Source organism: Anticarsia gemmatalis, chromosome 18, assembly GCF_050436995.1.
Source record: "Anticarsia gemmatalis isolate Benzon Research Colony breed Stoneville strain chromosome 18, ilAntGemm2 primary, whole genome shotgun sequence".
NCBI lineage: Eukaryota > Metazoa > Arthropoda > Insecta > Lepidoptera > Erebidae > Anticarsia > Anticarsia gemmatalis.
The window spans coordinates 1,241,363-1,254,180 of NC_134762.1; the positions used below are offsets into that span (position 1 = coordinate 1,241,363).

Genomic DNA, 12,818 nt, shown 5'->3' on the forward strand with positions numbered 1-12,818 from the left:
AAGTTTATAAAACCATCTTCTAGATTTGATTTATAATTTTATACAAAGCAACTTTAAGTATTTTACAGGATTCACGAATATACATTTTGAAAGCAACATAGTATTGCCTAGTTACAAAATGTGGTCGCCTAGATTTGTTATTATTTAATAACAGATATTGGAAAACACACATAATATACCACAGAACCGATTGTAGAAAATCGCCTTTCGGGTTGTGTACAACTTTTACATTAGGAAGAAAACGACACATAATGAAAAGAAAAAAACAAACAAAGTTTCAATTCAGAAACACAAATAAAACCATTTTTAACTAGCAACCGGATTTCTCAATATGGCTACCGGAAATTGGCTCTGGAGAGGTTATTAGCACAGACCGGAAGTGACGATTTTCGACAGGATAGAACCGACAGCCTTCATTTGTGCTCCATTGTTGTGGATTATGTAAAATGTTTGGAGATAAACTAAGTCTGGAATACTCTAGGGACAGATAGATAGATTACATTATTACATAAGTACATAATATAATCTATCTATCTATCTAATAAATATGAATATCAAATAAAGTAGTTACGGTAAAAAATATTAGGTAAGAATATTTTCCACGTAAAGAAATTGGTATACATTATAATTTCATAGTAACAAGTTGGGAATATAATGAAAAAAATATTGGCAGAATAATAGTTTCATGTCTGGATAACAGTTTGCGCACTTAATATGTCTGAATCTCTAAATTATTGCTTTGAAACTAGTAACTGTTCTTTAACACATTTCGTGAGGGCATACAAAGTCCTCAACCCGCACTTGGCCAGCTCGGCAGCGATATAGACTCATTCGGAAGAAGACCATCTCCCAGAAGGGGGACAGCCACGGGTTAAAAAAAATTGCTAGCCTATTATAAAATTATTAGCTCCGCACTGATTGGCAAATGTCATTTTCACCGCCACATGCGGAAAATAATTATTAAACTATTTGAAAAATTCCTTTCTTTATTTCTCCTTAGTTCAAGAAATCATAAACTTAGTAGTCTTAGTACTCATATAGCGTGTCTTAAAATCTGACAAGTTTACATAGAATAACTGTTTCAAAGAATACTTAAACAGATGACGTGAATAATTTACATAGACCAAGAGCCCAGACGAAATAAAATGCCGTGAGAATATTCATTATAATTTCAAACGAACCCATTAAATTAAAGTCAATGAACTAACACTTGTATGAGATTTCATAAATTATGTAAATGACAATTAGTTTTTGTGCAGTTCTTAGTAATTAGGTATTTATTTGCCGAGGAGTCTTATTAAGACTTGCCCGTGGGTTAATTATTGAAAATATTAAATCAAAAATGCCTTAAAGCTGTCATTCACTTTTGTCTTGCATACTTTTCAAAGTTGAATTGCTAACTAAGATTGATCTATATTCTATATGAGTTTAAACTTTACTGTGAGTATAAATATTATTGGACAACTCACACACGGTCATTTGATTCCAAACTAAGCAGAGCTTGTACTATGGTAACCAAATAACTGATAAACATACTTATATACTTCTAAATACATACTTATATAGATACATTAACATCCAGGCTCAGAACAAATACTCGTGCTCATCACACAAAGATTTGTCCTGGGTGGGATTCGAACCCACCACACGCGGCGCCACGGTTGTTGCGGCGAGGTGACCGCTTAAACCACTGCGCCAAACGTGCAGTTTAAATGTATGAATGAAAACATTTGAGAGAGATCTAAATATTTGAATATAATATGTTTATAGTCTCATTGTGTAAATAGGTATCAATATTTTTCGTAATATATTACAAATACTCTGTAAAATTTCCAGTAATATACAAAAGATTTTTTATACCTTTACCAAAACTATAAACAAAATTGTAGCTATATTTATATCGGAAAACACGCACGCTTCACCGGTTTACAATGTTTGTTCGACACTATGGCAGACGGATGTACTGGCATACACCGGACATAGGCGGAACTTCGGGCCACTATCAAAAAAATTCCGACAGACAATGAAAAGGCGTATGACAACTTTATCTATCACTAACTGACCCGCGCAACTTCGCTTGCGTCACATAAGAGAGAATTATACTAATTTATACAAATATTGTAAAGCTGAAGAGTTTGCTCGTTTGATTGTTTGTTTATTTGTTTGTTTGAACGCGCTAATCTCAGGAACTACTGGTCCAATTTGAAAAAATATTTCATTGTTAGATAGCGTATTTATCGAGGAAGGCTATATAGGCTATATATCATCACGCTACGACCAATAGGAGCAGAGTACCAATAAAAAATGTTACAAAAACGGGGAAAATTTTGACCCATTCTCTCTTATTTGACGCAAGCGAAGTTGCGCGGGTCAGCTAGTCAATCATAAAAAACCATTATAACTAATATCATATTTTCTTGTTTCAGATACTGAACAGCAACTCTCGAAGTAAGTAATACAATTAGCCATTTATTTAAGTACCAATAACTGGTTGTGGAACGTAGATGATTAGCCGTCTAACGTAATAACTAGTTAACTGGCTATCGTTATTGGCGCCCAACGAGGGACTCAATAAAATGCTCCATTTCATTTCAGTTCAAAATTGTTTTGTTCAAAAAACCTGTTATGGTTTTCAATTATCTAGAAATTTCGTTTTAGTTTTAGATGCTTGTGTTTATTAATATGTAAATGTTATGTGTGTGCTCTGGTTTTGAATTTGAATAGATATTGTCTATTGTGAAATTTTGGTTAAATTTCATACTTTCTATACAGGCTTTAACTACTTCATTTAAATTGAAACTGTTTTCTATTCGACATTTTCTCCATGAGTGTAAATCTAGTAAATCACGTTTTTCAAATGAATGAGAATGCATGAAAATCATTTCAGTAGTTTTTGAGTTGAATGAAAACTTACATACAGCCATGAGAACTAAATATGTTTTGTTACATAAATAAATATTATTTAGTCAAAACGTGTTATATCTAATTTCATATACTAATCGTTACATGGCGAACTAAATTAGAGTACACCAATTAGTGACTTAATAAATTGCTTCGAGCGAAAACCAATATGAATTACATGATAACAATCAAGCCATATACGTAAACTTATATACGTTTTTTGCTAATGAGTATATTGTTTGTGGATAGTGGAAAATGTTCTTATTTGTTTTGTTAATATTTTCTTTGTGTTTAATATCACAAGATTTGCAAGTTTTAAAATTGTTAAGATTGAAACTATATCTTATTAAATTTTAGTGAGCACAATTTTGTTTTGAGAGAGTTTCAAAAATTATTATCATTGTTCTGACAAGAAGTCATCGCCTAGTTTTTCTACCAAACGTGTGATGTTTTGTGAAGAAGTAAAGTACAGAAATAAAAATTAAGGCAGCAAATTCGAATAAACCATAAAATTGGTCCACACGTAATGCTTTTTCGCGTGGGAATAGAAACGCCAAATCTAGTGCAATAGAAGTTTATATTAACCTTTGCGCCGAAAGCATGCATGAATTTTGTTACCAACTTTGATGCATAGTAAAGCACATACATAAAACAAATCTCTTTGGACCACACCCACACTGTCATATGATTTCAAACTAAACAGAACTTGTACTATGGTGACCAGACAATTTCTACTTATTCCTATTAATATTAGTTCGGGGAAAAAGTCTTATCGCATTAAAGTATGTATGAACTTGTAATAAAATCTCTTTGGCTTCAAGAATCACAAATGAGTACAAGTTTCATAAGGTTTCTTTCAGGGCGCTCCTGAGGTCCCCAAATATCGAGCTTTTTATGTGTAAAGAAAATATTTTATTACAAGTTCATACATACTATAATGCGAAAAGACTTTTTCTCCGACCTAATATTACAAATGCGAAAGTTTGTGAAGATAAACGTGTTTCTTTCACGCAAAAACTTCTGAATACAGATAAAAATTATTTACGCAGAAAGTGTAATTCAATATGCAGTGTATTATTTACTTTTCACAAAACTGCGAGTATGTACCTAATAAATACATACATTAATAGACAATTTTTAATCTGTACTCAGACTCATTACTCGTATATATCACAAAATCACTTATTAGAAATGGTATAAACCATTAATTTAATTAAACCAACCAACCAACCCTGTCACCTTAGTAAGGGTACCTAAGTTTCAGAGAAAAAGAATTAGTTTCTCGTATTCCTCAATTTGTATTTCGTAGTGTTGGCAGGCCCCCCACAAGATGGACCGACGACCTGGTAAGGGTTGCCGGAGTCCGATGGATGAGGGCGGCCCAGGACCGGTCCTATTGGCGCTCGATGGGGGAGGCCTTTGTCCAGCAGTGGACGATTCCCGGCTGAGATGATGATGATGATGATTCCTCAATTTCTTTGTATCCCTCTAGTGAGATTGTACTATATAATTTTATTTCCTTTTGTCATACAATGCCAATTACTAGAATGTCCCCAACAAGTAAGAACTTAAATAGTTCCAGTTATTACTACCTGAACTATAGTTCAGTTTTATTAGAATTTTCTATTATGAAACATTACAACCTTTTTATTTATTTTTCATTGATCCTTTTTCAGTACTAATATTTACACACAAACATAAAATCACGCCTTATAATATCATAAAATCACACCTCTCATATGAATAGGCAGGGACCCAGGAAAGCCACTTGGTACGATTCTTACAAACTTCCTTTGCTTCATCCACATCCATACATCTTGTCATACAGGGCTGCACTAATATTTATGGTTTGGTATTTAGGTTAGTACCCGCCAGTCACTTCGTGCGTTTGAATATCGCAGACCGCTGACGGTTAGGTTAATGTGAAATATTTTTCATAAATGCCTACATTTTTTTCCATTAGAGAAACTAAACCCTATAATAAAAAAAATCCATGTACAAAAATATATTTTGACGGTTATCCTAAAAACCTAAAAAAATAACCTCATCAATTTGAAACGTGACTTTTCAAATTCAAAAACTCGTAGCCTCATACACTCAACTGTTGGTTTCGCAAAATCTAACGCGAAACGAAAAAAAAATTGACGCAAAAAATGTCACACGAAATATCAGGGAAAAATCAGTCCCCGACGTATGAATAGTTCTTCAGGCTGCCAAAGTGTCATTGAAAGCGGGTGTGGAATATTTTACTGGATATTAGACTTTAGTGCGTAGTGGTAAGGTTGATTTTTGTTTAGTGAGTGCAACTAATTATCGCGACCGTCTGGCTTGAAAGAAAGAAGTGGAAGAAGCCTGTGAAATCAGGCGCGACGATAACCTATAATTATAAGAAGACGATTAACGGAGGGCTTCTAGTGATGTGACGTTCTTGTCGATTAATTTTTATTTTTTATTAACGCGCAGGCAAAAGTATTTCAATAACGCTATGTTCCGATATGTAGGTACATATCGGAACATAATAAAAACCAAGTTTGGTTAAAACTTGGTATTGCTTTTGTTTATAAGAATTATAATTAAATAGTAGAGCATTGTGTGATTACTGAGCCGTATATTACATCCTTATACATGTATTTAATTATAACAAACTTTTTAACCATCTAGAGAGCAAAAGTATTTCAATGCAGCTTCGTTTTTAATAATCTCTCATCAACATATACCTAATATTATCATTATCAGTCTACGAACAATTTTGGTGATGTGAACACCTTTGAAACTTTTTGAACACACAAGTGTGTGTGCGTGTGTGCATACACTTGAAATCATTGTTCTAAAAAACTTATAAACTAAGAGGGATACGGGACTATTCAGTATGTAGTGTAATGCTCTGTGATAGTATTGAGAATAATGGCCTGTTCTTAGTTTTACGGGATATTTGATTAGCAACCTGTTAGAACCTTCCCAGTAATTGACAATAGCCGACTTTACTTAGAACTGAAATGAACGAACTATACTGATGTTAACAATACTTTTAAGAAAAAATTGTGAATTCATGATTTTGTACTGAACGTTGTTGCTACGTTAAAATTAAAAGCAATAGAACACTTTATTGGCGCAGTTTTCATGCATAGGGTAGAAAAATACTTAAATTTTGCTTCTGTGTACCAGAATTCTAGCCTTGAGGCGGCTAGAACGATTTTGACTCTAAGTTGACGACTACATACATACATAAAATTACGGCTTCTTCCCATAGGGGTAGACGGAGACCTCTAATCAAACGCAATATTATAAAAGAAGTCGTGAACTTGCTTAAGGATAAGCGCGATTGAAAATAACCTTTTAATTTTATTTGCACATTTTTAATATTATGTGTATAAGTCGCTAGAATTTTTAATATCTTACCATACGATTAATGAATGAATAAATAGTATGAATAACGAACATCACTATGAGTAGACAACTTGTTAGTGGTGGCGTTGCACACTTTCACGTGGATAAACGCACACAGACACAAATACTTGAGTTTTGAAACTCACGCATACTAGTTTTAGTAAAGAGTATTCTTGAAGTAGTCATTGTCAGTATGTAGTTATTACTGGTTCTTTGACGGTGTTAATAACACGTTCAGAGCTATAATTACGAGTTTAGATTTTAGATATTCCATTAAACAAATTTGCAATGACTTTTCGTATCACAATATCATTGCATGGGGAGTCGAGAACTTCATTCTGACATTACTCAAAATTGTGTATTCATCAAAAATGACATATTGTTATCATTATTCGTTTTATTTATATTTCATATACTTTGAAGCTTGGTTTTCTTGGCATTTTTAAGCTGTACCACGATTCTGTACAACTATCGAGTATCGACAACCGGCTAGCTATCAAGAAATTTTGTATGAAAATCAGCGACTCTAACGGGTGTCGTAGGCACTATTTTGGCAGTACATTTTATATGTCAAACTCTCAATACTCGAAAGTACCGAATGTACAGAATAGTGCTATTTATATATCTGCAGAACTAATTCTATAATCAAAACTTGTCTTAAACTACTTCTACCACTGTTTTATCAAGGAAAGCAGCTATGAGACAAAACAAAACAAGCTCGAAGCAAAAGCAAGTCCAATATATTCAACCATGAACAGTATTGTTGATACGAAACTATCTGATTACGAGTAATGCGATCTATTCCGTCCTTGGATTCTGGAAGGTCCCTATTTTATTTGATCCTACAATATTGACCTTCAGTGTAATGTATCGCCACGTTTATTTATTCATGGATGTCAAATTCCGTATAAGCTGTCCCTTCTGTAGTTTTATAGTGAGAGATTTTCTGTGTTGCGTTAAGGAATCTTGTTTAGGGATATCAGCTTGGAGGAAAATTGCGGCGGTCTTGTGTGATGATATTGTAAAAAGTTTAATTTTGAAGGAAATGTGTGAGCCACGATGTCTAACGTGAATAGCTTTTTATCTTAGCATATCAGGGAGAATCTTTTGACACAACATATATTGCGAGCACATATAAATCTTAATCTGCATTTCAATTATTAGTTTTAAGCTTTCGTATTGCATGTCTATTATAGGGTGTTTCAACAAAAGCGCATATTTTAAACATGCCTTTTTTCTCGTGCATGCGGCTACTCTAAAGTCATACAACTGTTACGTATGTAGACAATCCCACTCTATATGAAAGTATGGGTAGTTAATGCCTGCATATAGGTTAATTACAAAAAAAATCACAAATGCTCCAAAAAATGACAAAACATTTACATGTGTATTGTGTCAGTGTTAGATCTAAAGAATGTAATTTAATATATAACCTATTTTACACGTGGCAAAAAAACCACTTGTCTTTAATCGTATTATATCATTTGCAATCAAAGCCTCAAAGGCATCATCTCATTCATCATCGCATGTTTAACTGCAATTGACAGATCAAAGTACTCAATCATAACGTTCAATCACAGTCACTGCCCCTATGAGCTGTCCATATCTTTGTGGGATAAGCATTTGCGAAATTTAACCGTCCCATGTAATTTATGTATAAGGTAAAGTATACTTTTGTGGAGGAACGAGGTGTTATGTTCCTCCAACAAATAAGGAAGATCCTCCGACCAGGCGAGGTGATCATGCCTGGTGGGCCTAGGCTGCCCGACCGTTCTAGTCGAGAACTTTTATACATATATAGTGAATTGCAGTGCAAACTCTGATAGCGCGATTCAGGACTTGACGTCAGTCACTATGCGAGTTGGTGGTTGTGCGCTCGTTCCATTAGATGTCACTGATTATAGCTACACTATAATTTAAAATACACAAGTTTATTTTCAAACAAAGGAGAAAGAGTTTCTTCTGACAGCTTTTGAAGGAAAACAAAGTCCGCAAACTGTATCTAGCCAGCATGGTGGGCTCAAATCTTGACCACTTTGTCTTTAAGTCTCAGAAAATAAATGCCTTTCTTTTGGACTAATTCAGAATGAAAATGTCTCTTTTCTGGCTATTTTCTCGTAATAAATTTACATTCGGACGTTTACTGACTCTGGCTTTCCTTCTAGAAATACTTCTTGTCTACTGTGTGTGTGTGTGTGTCTACAGCTGATAACTATTTGAAAGCCATTCTGTACATTGCTTCTTCCCTAATATGATTTTGACTTAGACATCACGTCAAAGCAGCAATGTACTACATAATGGACTTGACGTATACTAGATATCAACTGAAATACAATATGCATGTATATCTTCCCTATTTCTTAAAATTATTATCTATGAATATTATTTCCTGTGTGACCTAACGAATTTTGACCCATATTTTTACAAATATTCATTATAATAGCCAACAGTCTTTCTCGACTATTAAAAGATAATTCTGATACGTATTAATTTCATATATAAGTTAAATTAAGCTTCATTATGACTGTCAATTAATTCAATATGATATTATCAAATAGATCGTTTAACTGAAAATAGCGTGGCACTGTTTAATTTGCCCTGTCACATCTGTCTCGTGAATTAAATCCGGGATATTAAAGTTTGACCTGCCGTATGTCACATGACTGGTGTCGACTTGCTGTACAAAAGAGGGAAAGATGAATTTGTATCACAAAAAAATATTTTTTTTTCATGTAATATTATCAACATTTACGCTAGACCATTTTATAATAACTTAATATTAAGTGTATAATCACATCTCCTATAAGAAGTTCCCAATCCGCACTTAGCCAGCAGGGTAGACTCAAGGTCTAAGCCCTCCCTCGCTTAGGAGGAGACCCTTGCCCAGCAGTGGGGAGCTAATTGGTAAAAAAACATCACACAAAATTTTCTTTTCGTAACACCCTAATGCAAAATAATAATATCAGAATCATGTCAAAGCAGTTTCAAAGCGTTACAGACTGGTTTAAAAATAAGTTATAGATAGATTTTACTACACTCGAATGCTTACCAATAAAAATAAACAAACAACCGACTTAAATACGTGACGTCACCATAGATGGTTTAAAATACAAAATTCATTCCACTTCCATTAACTTTCCATACCACTTTTGAATGACATGGCCAACATAAGTATCTAACAAACAATATCAAACTTTACGAAGACCGAATATAAATGCATTTAAATCAGATACCGTATTTCAAATAGAGACAGAGAGGAACAGAGACATCGAAACAACGTTAGCAACTGTCAAAGCAACAAATTAATTTCAGCGAGAAATTAGATAGATATTCACAGAATAGGATGGAATAAAGGATGAATGCTAGACAAACTGGCGGCGGTGCAGCCGAAGTTCGGATGTCGATTGGCTAGATTGTTTGGAAATTCTTAGAACGGTGTGTAGACGTATAAAGTTTGGATTGTTCGGCAAAGTGAATGGATTATTTGTTTTTGAATGTATGAGTTTGGAGGATGTGCGCTGTTAAATAGATTATGAACTAGGATGCTTCATTTAGCTTCGATTTTGACGTCGCGTATCAGTTTATTTTGTAATATTGTGTAATGGGATGATGAATCATCTTGCGAATATTTCTCATTTCTCAGTCTTTGCTTATGTGTAAAAGAAAAATATCGAGAAAACAAATTGAAATGTCCTGAAAACCATGCTAAATATTTAAGTTAACCCTTAAGTATAGATATAAAATATCGGCGCATAATAAATACAGTTTTATTTTAGCTTTGTGGTCTAAAGAGTCATTAGTCGCAGCCTAAATTGAGGTAAAAAAAACTAACAATAGGTGTTAAAAAGCAATCAAAGAAACGGTCGGTTAACATCTTTACATTTAACAAGGCTTTCAAAAGTCACTCAACCTTCACTTTCTCGGAATCTCGTTTAATACAAATAACTCAGTATTCAGGTCCCAGTTTGGGTGCCAATAACACTATTGGCGCCCAAACAAGGGACTAACAGTATGACGACGCGACGGACTATTAATCAAATATAACAATACGAATCCGAATTACTACAGTCAATGAACTGTGACAGAAACTAATTTTGTTATTAGTGTTTTATTTTACCTTTTGTTTGTTAATTGTAGTTGTTGTTTTCGTCTATTTTTTGTCAAAGGCTTTTATTGTGGACTAGCTACTAATAGGAAAAGTAACAATACATTTGACCTTATGAGTGGCTTTCGTAGTAAACAGATATTTATAACAAATACATAAGCGATCACCCCCTCACTGTACTTTATTAGCAATTAATTTAACTTTAAAATCGTGTGATTATACACTACTTGCTCAACATGTTATCCATTCGGATATATTTAGTATAAAATACACATAAGCGGCCATCTTACGTTTGCCCGTATGTAAACTTGCGTATCTACCGCTAGATAGTTTTGCTCAGTGATAGTTTACGAATCGACAAAGGCTGCAAAATGAAGATCTTTATAATATATACTAGTTTATGCAAAATGAGTTGTAAAGTTTCGGATGCCACCAAGACCGATTTTCAATTGATTTGATTTGAACTTTGTAGTATTTTGGATTAAACTATGATAGAATATTCGATTTCGTTTCCACGCTCTCTCCTTATTTAAAAGTGGTTTTTTTATTGGGCGTAGCGACGTTTGGCAAAATGTAATTGGAAAGAAAAATTGGAATTGAGCGGATCAAATGAAAATAGACTGGGAGATTGAAACTACACTCTTCACCCATAATAATTTCTCGAGACATTTTATAGTAGATATTAAACAAAAATAAATTAAAATGCTTTACGTATGTAATTTATAACTATGTTTTTATTTTTTTGGTTGCCTTCCCTCGTTTATATTAATAGGATAAATAAAGACGTTACACGTGTGAGCTTTGAGACTCAAAGGAGGTTTTATGTATATTAATGTTCTAAATATGGCACTCTTGTTAGAATATGTAAAATGTAAAACATAATATTAGTTTAGTTAATAAAGGTCGCTCTAGACTTGATGAAAACTAGATTTAATTTAAAACTTTACCTAGTAAATTGTGCCTACTCATGTATTCGTATGATAAAGACGCTTAAAGTGTGGTTGAGAGTTTAACGATTTGAAAGATTCCTACTAAATATTTATACAGATAGGACCTAAACCTAATAAAAATGTAAATAACATCACTAATTGTTAAACACTTTGGAAATCTGCTCGTGCAGCAACAGGCCACGTGTACCATTTTTTTTATAAATCCTTTCTTTTACATATTATTATGTACGTACATAAATGTACATTGTACAAGCTCGTTTGTAGGCAATTCAATGTAATACTTTTACAGCCCTCAACGGTTTTGACTTATCATTACTTCAACTTTAATTTTTATCTTAATTCATTAACCTAATAATATATCCAAAATACTACTACTTAAACCAAACCATCAACTATCGATTAATATCTTATTCCTCCAAGTACAATATCAGTACACGATAATCCTAGGCATCTATAATACACCTAAGTTCATTGCAGATGACAACTGTCACTTACACCGCCCGAGTTTCACTAACTAAGCTAATTATTGAGCTTACGATGCAGATTTGTGATACAATCAGCAGTATTGTAGACGTTGATGGATTCATGTTTTAGTTTAGTCTTTGATTTTGTTTGGATTTTAGTAATAGTTTAGACGTGAAATTTTTTTTAATAGGTTTCTGTTTGCACCAATATTTTTGATTAAATTTGTTTGATCTTTCAAGTTATTTTCTGAGCTGTGTTTAAGGTAGGTTCAACGATCATTTCAATAAAATACAGAATAATAAAAATAATGTTTATTGAAGTATGCCAAGAAGAAAGAAGAAGAAGAAAGAAAAAATGCAACCTTGCACACTTTGTAGGCGGGGTCGACTCAAGCCTTGTCCTCATTCTGGGAGGAAGCCCCTACCCAGCAGTGGGACATTAATGTGTTTAATTATTTTTTTAATTCTATACAGAAAAAGTAAAATAAAAATACAAAAAAATCTATAGGACTATCAGGTACGGCCGTAGTTTCATGACTTGCTATTCATGGTTCTATCTATTCTTCTTCTTAAGATATAAAAGAAGAAGAAGTAACAAGACTTCTAACAATATCCATTAAGATCTATTGCTTCTTAGATACAGAAAATCAAAGACGCAACATAGTAAAACTTAGACGATCCAATGTCTACAATGACCGAGCAATTACTGTTCAACTAAGTTTGGTTCAGTGGTCACCAAACTTATTTGTATCAAGTTCGACTCCTGTTGCATCAAGTTTGCACGAATAATTGCTTTCTACTTGACTTGATTGTTGGCAAGATATTGGTTTAAATGGAGTTTTGGTCTTGGTTTAGCAGATTGCATGGTTAATACGCTTAATAGCTGAACACATTCTAAACTAAATCTAGCTTCAACTATGACAATCAGAGACCTGATTTTTATTCTGATAATATTAGGTCGGGGAAAAAGTCTTTTCGCGTTACAGTATTTATGAACTTGTAATAAAATCT

At 33.4% G+C, this 12,818-nt stretch overlaps 1 protein-coding gene across 2 annotated transcripts in view; it reads left to right on the plus strand.

Annotated features, from left to right (window-relative positions):
- LOC142980614 (uncharacterized) overlaps nucleotides 1–12,818 on the plus strand; it is a 317,796-nt gene that overhangs the window by 187,506 nt on the left and 117,472 nt on the right. For both annotated transcript variants that reach the window (XM_076126090.1, XM_076126089.1), the window contains exon 4: nucleotides 2,427–2,448. The gene's annotated coding sequence lies outside the window, so the exon portion shown is untranslated. The remainder of the gene's footprint in view (nucleotides 1–2,426; nucleotides 2,449–12,818) is intronic.